Consider the following 9,487-nt stretch of genomic DNA (forward strand, 5'->3'; position numbering starts at 1 on the left):
AGTAATACAGATATATTTAGGAGGGGTACTTCTAAGGAGTCGAGGGGAAAAATGCCTGTTGGAGGTCAATGTCCCCCTAATTCTGGAGTCGGGGCTAGACTTGTGGTAGAATGCCCAGAAGAAACCAGCAAAGAAGAATATTTCTGAGATCATAAATAGAATTATTCCCTATTGGAGGCCTTTTTGGACAATTGTTGTATGGTGGCCTTGGAATGTACTTTCTCGGATAATGTCACGTCATCACTGGTGTATAGTTAATGTGTTGATTAGTAGGCCTAGGGTTAAAAGAGTGATAGAATTAAAGTGAAATCACATGGCCAGGCCAGATGTTATTAGGAGGGCTGAGAGGGCTCCTGTCAGTGATCAGGGGCTGGGTTTGACTATATGGTAGGCATGTGTTTGGTGGGTCATTATGTGTTGTCATATAAAGGCTTAGTAGTAGTGTCAAGACATAAGCCTGAATAAGGGCTATGGCGAATTCGAGAATGGTTAGTAGTATTAGAATAATGAAAGCAATTGAAGCTATGGGAAGACTAATAGTTGATAGTACCAGTGTGGGTCCTCCGATTAAACGTATTAGCAGGTGGCCGGCTGTAATGTTGGCTGTTAATCGCACAGCTAATGCTATCGGTGAATGAATAGGCTAATGGTTTCAATGAGTACTAGTATAGGGATAAGTGGCATAGGTGTGCCTTGTGGTAAAAAGTGAGCCAAGGAGATTTTTGTTTTAAAGTGGAAGCTTGTAATTACTGCACCTGCTCACAGGGGATTGCTATACCTAGATTTATTGATAATTGAGTAGTTGGTATAAATGAATGGGGTAGAAGCCAGAGGAGGTTGGTTGAGGCAATGAAGATAATTATGGATATCAGTATAAGGGATCAGGTTCATCCTTTAATGTTATGGGTAATTATTATTTGTTTTAGTGCAAGTTGAATTATCATTGTTGAATGGAAATTAATCGATTACTAATTAGATGACTGGAAATTGGAAACAGTATGGCAGGAAATAGAATGATGAATATTTCCGTGGGTTGACCTAGAATCATCGGGGTAGTAAAAGAGGTGAATAGATTTTTGTTCATTTTAATTCTCAGGGGGTCTTATGCTTTTGTGTTTTGACTATTTTTGGTGCAGGGGTAATATGATAAATGAAATTTGATAATTTTAACTGAACAATGGAGAATAAATTTATGACAAGATAATAATGGATCATGTGGAAGTGTCTAGTTGAGGCATTCACTGCAGAGAGGTATAGATCCCTTCAGTCTTTAACTTAAAAAGTTAATTATTCAGGGCCTAGCAGGGAAGGAAAAACACAGGTGACCGTCCTTATTTCTGCAACATAGCACAGGACAGCCTCTCTCCACTCCTGATCCTTGTCCTCTGCAGCACCTCAGTTAGTCAGGTCACTGAACACAGCAGGATAACTCACACCTTCATTTGGGCGTCCTGAGCCCTTTGCTGGTCCTGTTGGCATCTTCCATTTAATCTCAGCACGAGACATGGATGTTCTCAGAGGAGCCTGGGGGATCCCCTGGAAGCTGGCCATGAGCCTCTGTCTTTGTTTTGCAGTGGCAACGCTATTTCCCCATGATGGTCTGTCAAAGGGGGAGGTGGGGGTTTTCCCGTGGGCTGGGGTAGTTGATCCTGACTACCACGGGGAAACAGGTGGACAGTCACACCCAAAGCCCACTGGCCACCTTCTCTGTTTTCAGGATGTCCTGTTTGTTAAACAGCGTCACTGCGGGGAAGGGAGGGTGGAAGTGGGTTTTGAAACCTTCCTCCACCGCAGCAGCTCTCTCGCTCCCTCCCAGTCCCTCTGCCTGTACCCCTGCTCCGCCCCTGGCTCTGGAGCCCCGGTACCCTGTGGTGTGGCCGTGTTGGCCCCTCGAAGCTGGGCTGTGTGCTTCCAGCAGCACATCAGCAACACTCTGGGACAGGATCTTGGACCACATGTTTCATCATGTCTCTTGTCCCCTCCCAGCCCTGTCATAGGCCTGCCCTCTTGGACGTGTGGCTGCCTTCCTTCTTCTCTCCACACCAAGGCCCCCTACACTGGCCCCCTCTTGGCCTGAGCAGCAGAGCTGAAATATGACTGGCCACTCATGTATGGCAGAAGTCCCATCCCTCACGGCCATGCTGGCATTTTGACCTGGCCCTTTCAGGCTTTAACCCAGTGCCAGGAGTAGTGTGGGAAGTTCAGACTCATTCACCAGCCTGAGACCCTCCCAGGCCAGCCCCCTACACACTCCATAACCAGTAACCAACGAGAACAGGCCAGGGTTCCAGGCCAGTGTGACACATCCAGCCAGGGCTTCCCCTCAGGACCCAAACCCCCACCACCCAGCTGCCCACCACTCCCGCCACCCCACCTCCCACTCTGCAGCCTGTTTAGTGACAGGGCTCCCTGGTTGGGGCTCTTGCTGTCTTGAACATCACTTAAGGTTCCTTGCTGTACTCAAGGCCTGCCCTGCCCTCCTCTCCTCTGGGTTCCAGCTGGGCTCAGCCTCACATCCAGTCCTTGTTCCCTGCCCACTTCTTATCCCCTTGGATGGGACACCTGAACCTGGTCTCCCAGCTGACCCTGAGAATCAGACTGGACTCTGCTCTAGCCCAGAGGTGCATGCTATGACCCACAGGGGCTCTGAAAGTGTTAACCACACTCTCAACAGCTGAGGGATCAGCTGGGGCCACCTAGACCCAAGCCTCAGCCTCGGGAGGCCAGACAGGGCCAGGGTGTCTGGTCTAGCATAGTCCCTGATGGCTACCATCCTCCCAACAGGCATCAGGCAGAAGCCATTAGTGGGAAGGAGGGCCTTGCCTGGGAGGTCCCTGGAGAACTGTTTGAGGGCCCTTGGCAGAATTTAGCACAAGCTGAGACATTTCATGCAGGCCACCCAGGGGTCCATGGCTGGCCTGTCCAGAAAGGAAAAAGGTGCAGGTGCGGCCCTCAGGAGGGCAGCCAGGCCTGTGAGCCTCCAGTGATACAAGTACAGTGACATGGGAGGGACCACCTGGAACCAGGCAGGACCTGTGGACAGCTGCCTCAGGGAGGAAGAAGAGGTAGTGCTTCAGTGTGAGGTGAGCTTGGTGCAGAAATGGGGTATCACAGCATGGGCAGGCCCAGGACAGTGGAGATGGACGATGAACGCACCAGTCAGGCTGCCTTTGGAGATCACTGACAGTGACTTAAACAATAAGGAACGTTACAAGAAATCCAGAGGCAGAGTGGCCAGTGAGCAGGGTTCCTTGTTCAATAATTCTCCAGGGGTCTCAGTGCTGTCTCCCGCCTCTTTGTCATGTCACCCTCATCCTCAGCTGTTGGTGATAGCTGCCCAAGTCATCTGACACAGCTGCAGGTGTCCCCTACAGATGAGGGGATGGCCAGTAGAAGGGAACAGTTTACCCAAGCATCTCCTTTAATCAGGGAGGAAAACCCTCCGCAGAACCCCTGGGGATTCTTCCTTTATTCCCCTAGGTTGAAGTCAGGGCTCAGACAAATCCCGGCAAATGGGGTACAGCCGCCACAAGGGTGCAGGCCTGCCATGGTTCCCACCTGACGGTGTGGAAGATGAGCTCCCAAGCTGAGGGCTTCCACGCATGGCAGGGGAAGAGTGGGGACTGCCAAAAAAAAAAGGAAAAGAACCTAAATGCCCAGGAATTGGGGATTAGTTAAATATATTATACACACATATGCTGGAATTTTTTGTTTGTTTGTTTTTGAGTCAGGGTCTTGCTGGAGTGCAGTGGCACAGTTATAGCTTACTGCAGCCTGAAACCTCCTGGGCTCATGATCCTCCCACCTAAGCCTTCCAAGTAGCTGGGTCTACAGGCACGTGCCATCACGCCTGACTAATTTTTGTCTCTCTGGTAGAGACGAGGTCTCTATGTTGTCCAGGCTGGTCTTGAACTCCCAGGCTCAAGTGATCCTCCCACCTCAGCCTACTGAGTAGCTGGGACTATACCACTATACCCAGTTAAATTTTTATTTTTCATTTTTTGTAGAGACAGGGTCTTGCTTTGTTGCACAGGCTGGTCTCAAACTCCCGGGCTCAAGCGATCCTTCTGCCTTGGCCTCCCAAAGCATTGGGGTTACAGGTGTGAGCCATCGTGCCCTGCCTAGGCAGTCTTTTAAAAAGATGTTTTACACAGAACTTGGTAAATTCTTTGAATATTGAATATTGAGTAAATTCTTTGAATACTGAGTCCAAGAAAACTCAATATTATGCTAAGTGCAGCTGGGGGTGGCAAGACGGGCGCTAAGGAGGGAAATGCGGGCTAAAACACTTTGTTAAGGTGTGTGGGAAAAAGAAGTCTGGAAGAAAATAAGCCAAAGTGACACCAGTGCTTTATTTTTCTACTTTTCTGTATTGAACCGTTTTTCTATAATGAGCGTGTCTTAACTTTTATATTCAGGCAGGTAGTTTCTAGAATGACTGCTCCAAGGCCAGAGAGTACACAGAGGAAGAAGGTCTGAGCCACGTGTGTGGCAGATCTAATAAGGTGGAGGGGGCAGGGTGTGAAGAATGAGGAATTTAGCACAAGCTGAGACTGAGATGTGACCCAAGTGCTGAGGCGGGGGACAATTCAGGAGCACATCCTGGTGGGGAGGCAAAGGGGCCTCCAGAGGGACCACCTGCAGGAGGGCAGAGGGCAGCAGCAGCCCCGCCCCAGGCCCCCGGGCCCTTGGTCCTTGCCTCAGGCTTCCCCTTCCGCTCACAGCAGGGCCTTCCTCTCCCCCTGCACTGCGCCTGACACAGCCAGCCCCCTGGTGACAACCTGCATTCATTTTTCTTAAATTCTTTTGTATTAATTTTTAGTAGAGACGGGATCTCCCTATGTTGCCAAGGCTGGTCTTGAACTCCCAGGCTCAAGATATCCTCCCACCTCGGCCTCCCAAAGTGCTGGGATTGCAGGCATGAGCCACTACGCCTGGTCACAGCCCACATTCAATAGCTGAAAGGGGGTCTCCCCATAGGCCCCATTACTTCCTGTGTGGTGTCACCTGGAACCTGAGCCCACCCTGAGCAGCCTCAGATTCTTACAAGCCCTGTGGGCATTGGCCCCCTGCCCCAACAAAGACTGCTCCCAGGTCCAGCCATGGGGCTTGTTTCGGCTCTGGAGGAAGTGGCTGCCATGGTTGTCAGCACTTTCGGAGTGAGAGAATCCAGGGCGTACGGTTCTCTGGTGCAGACTGGCTGTTCCCCTCCATTCACTCTGGCACTTTGAAATCACACAGATGTGGCTATCAGAATGCACTGGCACCATCCTAGAGCCAGAGCCAGAGCCAGAACACACCTTGACAGCAAAGGTCCCGGGAAAAAGAGCTCTCTGCTCAGGGAATGAGACCTGGGTTTAAATACCCACAAGGGAGCTGTGCCACCCAGGACAGGCCACTGACCACTCCCAGGGTCATCTTTGAGGGGTGAACTTTGTGAAATCACCAGCGTGGTCACCATTGTGAGCAAAGACGGCCTGAGACACAGAGGAGCCAGGCTGAACTCCGATGTTCCTGAGTGGGGTTGGATTACCCCAAGGGTTTCCCACCAAGCACCCCCAGCCAGCCTTACAGGCATCCCCTGCAGCTGTGCCGGCCCTCAGCTTGCAGCCACCTTGGTGGCCCATGATGCCCTGGGTCAGAGCACCCCTGCACTTGCTCACAGGCGCCCCCAAGTGGCTTGCCCTGGGTGGACCACAAACATCACAGGTTTTCTCGTGCTCTCCTCCCCCAGCCTGAGTGTCAGCTGGGCCCTGCCTGTTTATAACCCCACTGTGCCTGGTGCCTGGTAGGTGATCAACAAATGATTCCTAAGCAATGGAAGCAAGCACTGGGTGTGGGCCCCCAGGTGACAGACACACCCCCAACCCCTGGCTGCTAGGACAAGGGACAGAGGCACAAGCCAAAGGCAGTTCACCCAGGGATACAGTGCGTTGGTCTCCTGTAGTGGCCACAGCAATACCATAAACTGGGTGACTGAACACAGGTTTGTTCTCCCACAGTTCTGGAGGGGAAAAGTCCAAAATCAAGGTGTCAGCAAGGCCCTGCTTCCTTGTCAGCCTCTGGACGAGGGTCCTCTCCCGCTCTCTCCTCGTTTGTGGTGGCGTCTGCCAATCCTTGTCCTTCTTGCCTTGTGGCTGCAACACTCCAATCTCTGCCTCCGTCCTCACATGGCCTTCTCCCCCCATATGTCTGTATCTGTGTCCAAATCTTCCTCTTATAAAGACACCAGTCTCTAAATTAGGGCCCAAACAAATCCAGTATGACCTCATTTTACCTTGATTATATCAGTAAAGACCCCATTTCCAAACAAGGTCACAAATGTAAGTATCAGGGGTTAGGACTTGGATATATCGTTTGTTGGGGGTGAGGAGGGAACACAATTCAACCCCAACAATAAGGGTCACAGGGCAGCTGCCCTAGAACCTGGCCACCCTCAGCCCTACCTTAGCCCAGGAGGAGTGAGCCTAAATCCAAAGCAGGAGGATTCCTGCCAGCCTGGGGACACTTTCTCAGCCACTGGAGCAGCCACTGCCCTCCACGGCCATCTGGGAGCCTCCCTGCTGCCTGTCAGGACTTCTCTCCCAGACTTCGGGCCAGGGTGACCAGGGTCCTTCTGCTGCCAAGAACCCCTCGTGGCAGTGTGGGGTCACAGAGCGCTGAGCGGGAGGCTCGCCTGACGGAGGAATGCACAGCTGACCCAGAAACCCCCTGACTGGTCCCTTCCCCAGGAGTCAGTGACTGACGGCAGCGTGTCCACAGAAGCTCTGGAAGCACCAGAATGGAAAAGCGCCGTCACACTCATCCCCAGCACCACTCGGTGCCAGCGGCAGTGGGAGCTTCTGTTGGCAGAGGGAGGAGACGCCCTCTGAACTCTTCCTCCTTGGGGTTCTCAGCAGCCTCTCCCCTTTGTGAATGCTGGCAGCTTCCAGAATCTGGCCACGCCTTCAAGGACCAAGCTAAACTTGCAGTCCTCACCCTAGTCCATCTCTCTGTTTGGGGTTCTATGAAGGTCTGTAGCTGATGGTAAAATTCCTGCTCTTCCCTCAAGTCTTAGTTACAGTGCCACCTCCTTCAGGAGGCTTTCCTTGACACCTCCGATCTCATGGGGATGGATGGGTGGTGGGGGGGTCCCTGGCTTCCATCTCATAGCCCTTACCCTGCGGCCTCAGCACAATCTGTTTCTACGTCTGATTCCGTCACAGGACTGTGACCTTGAGGGTTGGGCTGCGCTGGTTTTCCCTGGTTCCCTGATAGACCTGGCATATTGTAAACGTAAGAAAAAAGTGGATGGGTGAATGAGTGTGTCTGCCCATCCTCCTGAGCCAGCTTCTGGATTGTCCAAAGGGGATAAGGGGTGAGACTCTAGAGCATAGAGAAGGGAAGTTGGTGGCCAGCTGGGGCGTGGGTGCAGTGACAAGCACCCGGAAGCCCCTTGGCAGGGAAGTTGGGCTGGGCAGCCACAGCAGGGCAGCTGCTGGGAGTGGCAGCGGAAGGGCAAAGTTTCCAAGGCCACGGAGAGAGACAAAGCCCAGCCAAAACCACTGTGCTTGCTGGACCATGGACACATACGTGCTGGGCACAACCAGGGGACCTCATCCCATGGCTGAGGTCAGAGGGTGCAGAGCTGTAGCCAGCATGGCTCTGGACCCTGGGGCTCACTGCTTCTACCCACAAGAGGCCAGCCAGAAATAAAAAGCTCTGTTCCACACCCACAGTAGACAAAGCCCAGTGCCCTCTTGGCATGGCCCAGATCTTCCCTCTCCCTGGACAGTGCAGTCTGTGCCAGAGGGACATACACCCTTTCAGCCAGAGGGAGCTGTGGCTGGGGCCATGAGCTGAGCTGGCCCTCTGACCAGCAGGAGCCTGGCCTGGACAGCGCAACCCAGTCCTCCAGAACGCGCCATCCACCTGTTAGCCATGGCTGAGAACTCCTGAGCTCTCCAGCCCAGGGTGGCCTGAGGCTGCTTAGCTCCCCCAGCGGCGGGTCCTGGCTGCCCTCAAGCCCTGGGGCTACCTCTTTGCCTTCCACCCTCTCTAGAGCAGACACAAACTGTCACCCTCGCAGGCCGAGCACCTTCGTTTCCCAGTGGCCCTCTCATCCCAGAAGTACCAGGAGGCTGGAATCATGGAATCCTGGCTCAGTGCAGTGGTGTGGGGACCTGGACCGACTGCAGCAGCCCCTCCTCACTCCAGTGCTACCCCAGGGGGACCTACTATACCCTCTTTGGGCTCACAGGCTGTCCTGAAGTGTTTTTATGTGGCAGGTTGGGCTCAGGTCAAAGGCACAAGCAAAGCATGGGAAAGTGATGGCTGGGATCTAGAAAGGGAGGGAAAGGCTGTGTGTTCCCCACCACACAAGCCCAGGCAGGAAGTCCTGCTGCCACCTGTGACTTGGAGGGGCTGGACTGACTTCCTGGTCACTGAGGCAAGTTCAGGACAGAGGCCCTTGGCTAACCTCAGTCTTTCCCACTTCGGCCAGGGGAGGCGGGTCAGTGCCTGCAGTGGAGGGCTAAGCAGCGGCACTCCTGGGCAGCTTCCTGTAGCCTAGAGAAACAAGATGCCCCAGAGCCACTCAGCCCTGTCCAGGTGCCCGGGTCCCTGTAATGATCCATGACGCTCACGCTAGGAAGGTACATAATTGTACTTCATCCGCGGGGTGCCCTATAGGTTCTCTTTCTGGAACACTCTTCAGTCTTTACCATAATCACTTGTGTAATTTCTGACTTCCCCCAAAGTCACTCTGGGAATGCAGGGACTGCTTGCTGCTTTGGAAAGACTGAACATTGGGTGAAAATTCATTTCTTTTTCACGAGTTCAGAAGGGACTTGAAGTTTCTGCCAGAATTGTTTCTGCCCCTCCCCTTCTAACTGTGCTTTTCTGACTGCAGTATGGATTTCTTGGTTTGGAGATCTTTTTTTTTTTTTGATGGAGTCTTGCTCTGTCGCCTAGGCTAGAGTGCAGTGGTGCGATCTTGGCTCACTGCAAGCCCCACCTCCTGGGTTCACGCCATTCTCCTGCCTCAGTCTCCTGAGTAGCTGGGACTACAGGTGCCCACCACCACACTCGGCTAATTTTGTTTGTATTTTTTGTAGAGACGGGGTTTCACCATGTTAGCCAGGATGGTCTCAATCTCCTGACCTCATGATCCACCCGCCTCAGCCTCCCAAAGTGCTGGGATTACAGGCATGAGCCACCGCGCCCAGCCTACACATATTTTTTTAAAACTGCTTTTGGTTCATTTTCTAGGTCATCTCTCCTTCGATACATCCAAACCCAAGCTCCTACCCCCTAGCCATTCCTTCTGGGGCCTAAGCTTGCTCATTCTTCCTCTCCATTCTTTGGGGCCTTGCCAGAGGGCAGTGCCAGGCTTTCCTGAAGAAGGGACTTGGCCTCCAAAGCATCTTCTTCTAATGTTGTATACACTTGCTTTTTTTTTTGTTTTTTTTTTTTTTTTGAGACAGTCTTACTCTGTTGCCCAGGCTAG

General features: G+C 52.6%; 1 pseudogene; it reads right to left on the reverse strand.

Annotated features, from left to right (window-relative positions):
• Nucleotides 1–298: 298 nt before the first annotated feature.
• Nucleotides 299–1,084, reverse strand: LOC134759541 (ATP synthase subunit a-like; annotated as a pseudogene).
• Between the last annotated feature and the right edge of the window lie 8,403 nt (nt 1,085–9,487).

This window comes from Pongo abelii, chromosome 11 (genome assembly GCF_028885655.2).
Source record: "Pongo abelii isolate AG06213 chromosome 11, NHGRI_mPonAbe1-v2.0_pri, whole genome shotgun sequence".
In the NCBI taxonomy this organism is placed as follows: Eukaryota; Metazoa; Chordata; class Mammalia; order Primates; family Hominidae; genus Pongo; species Pongo abelii.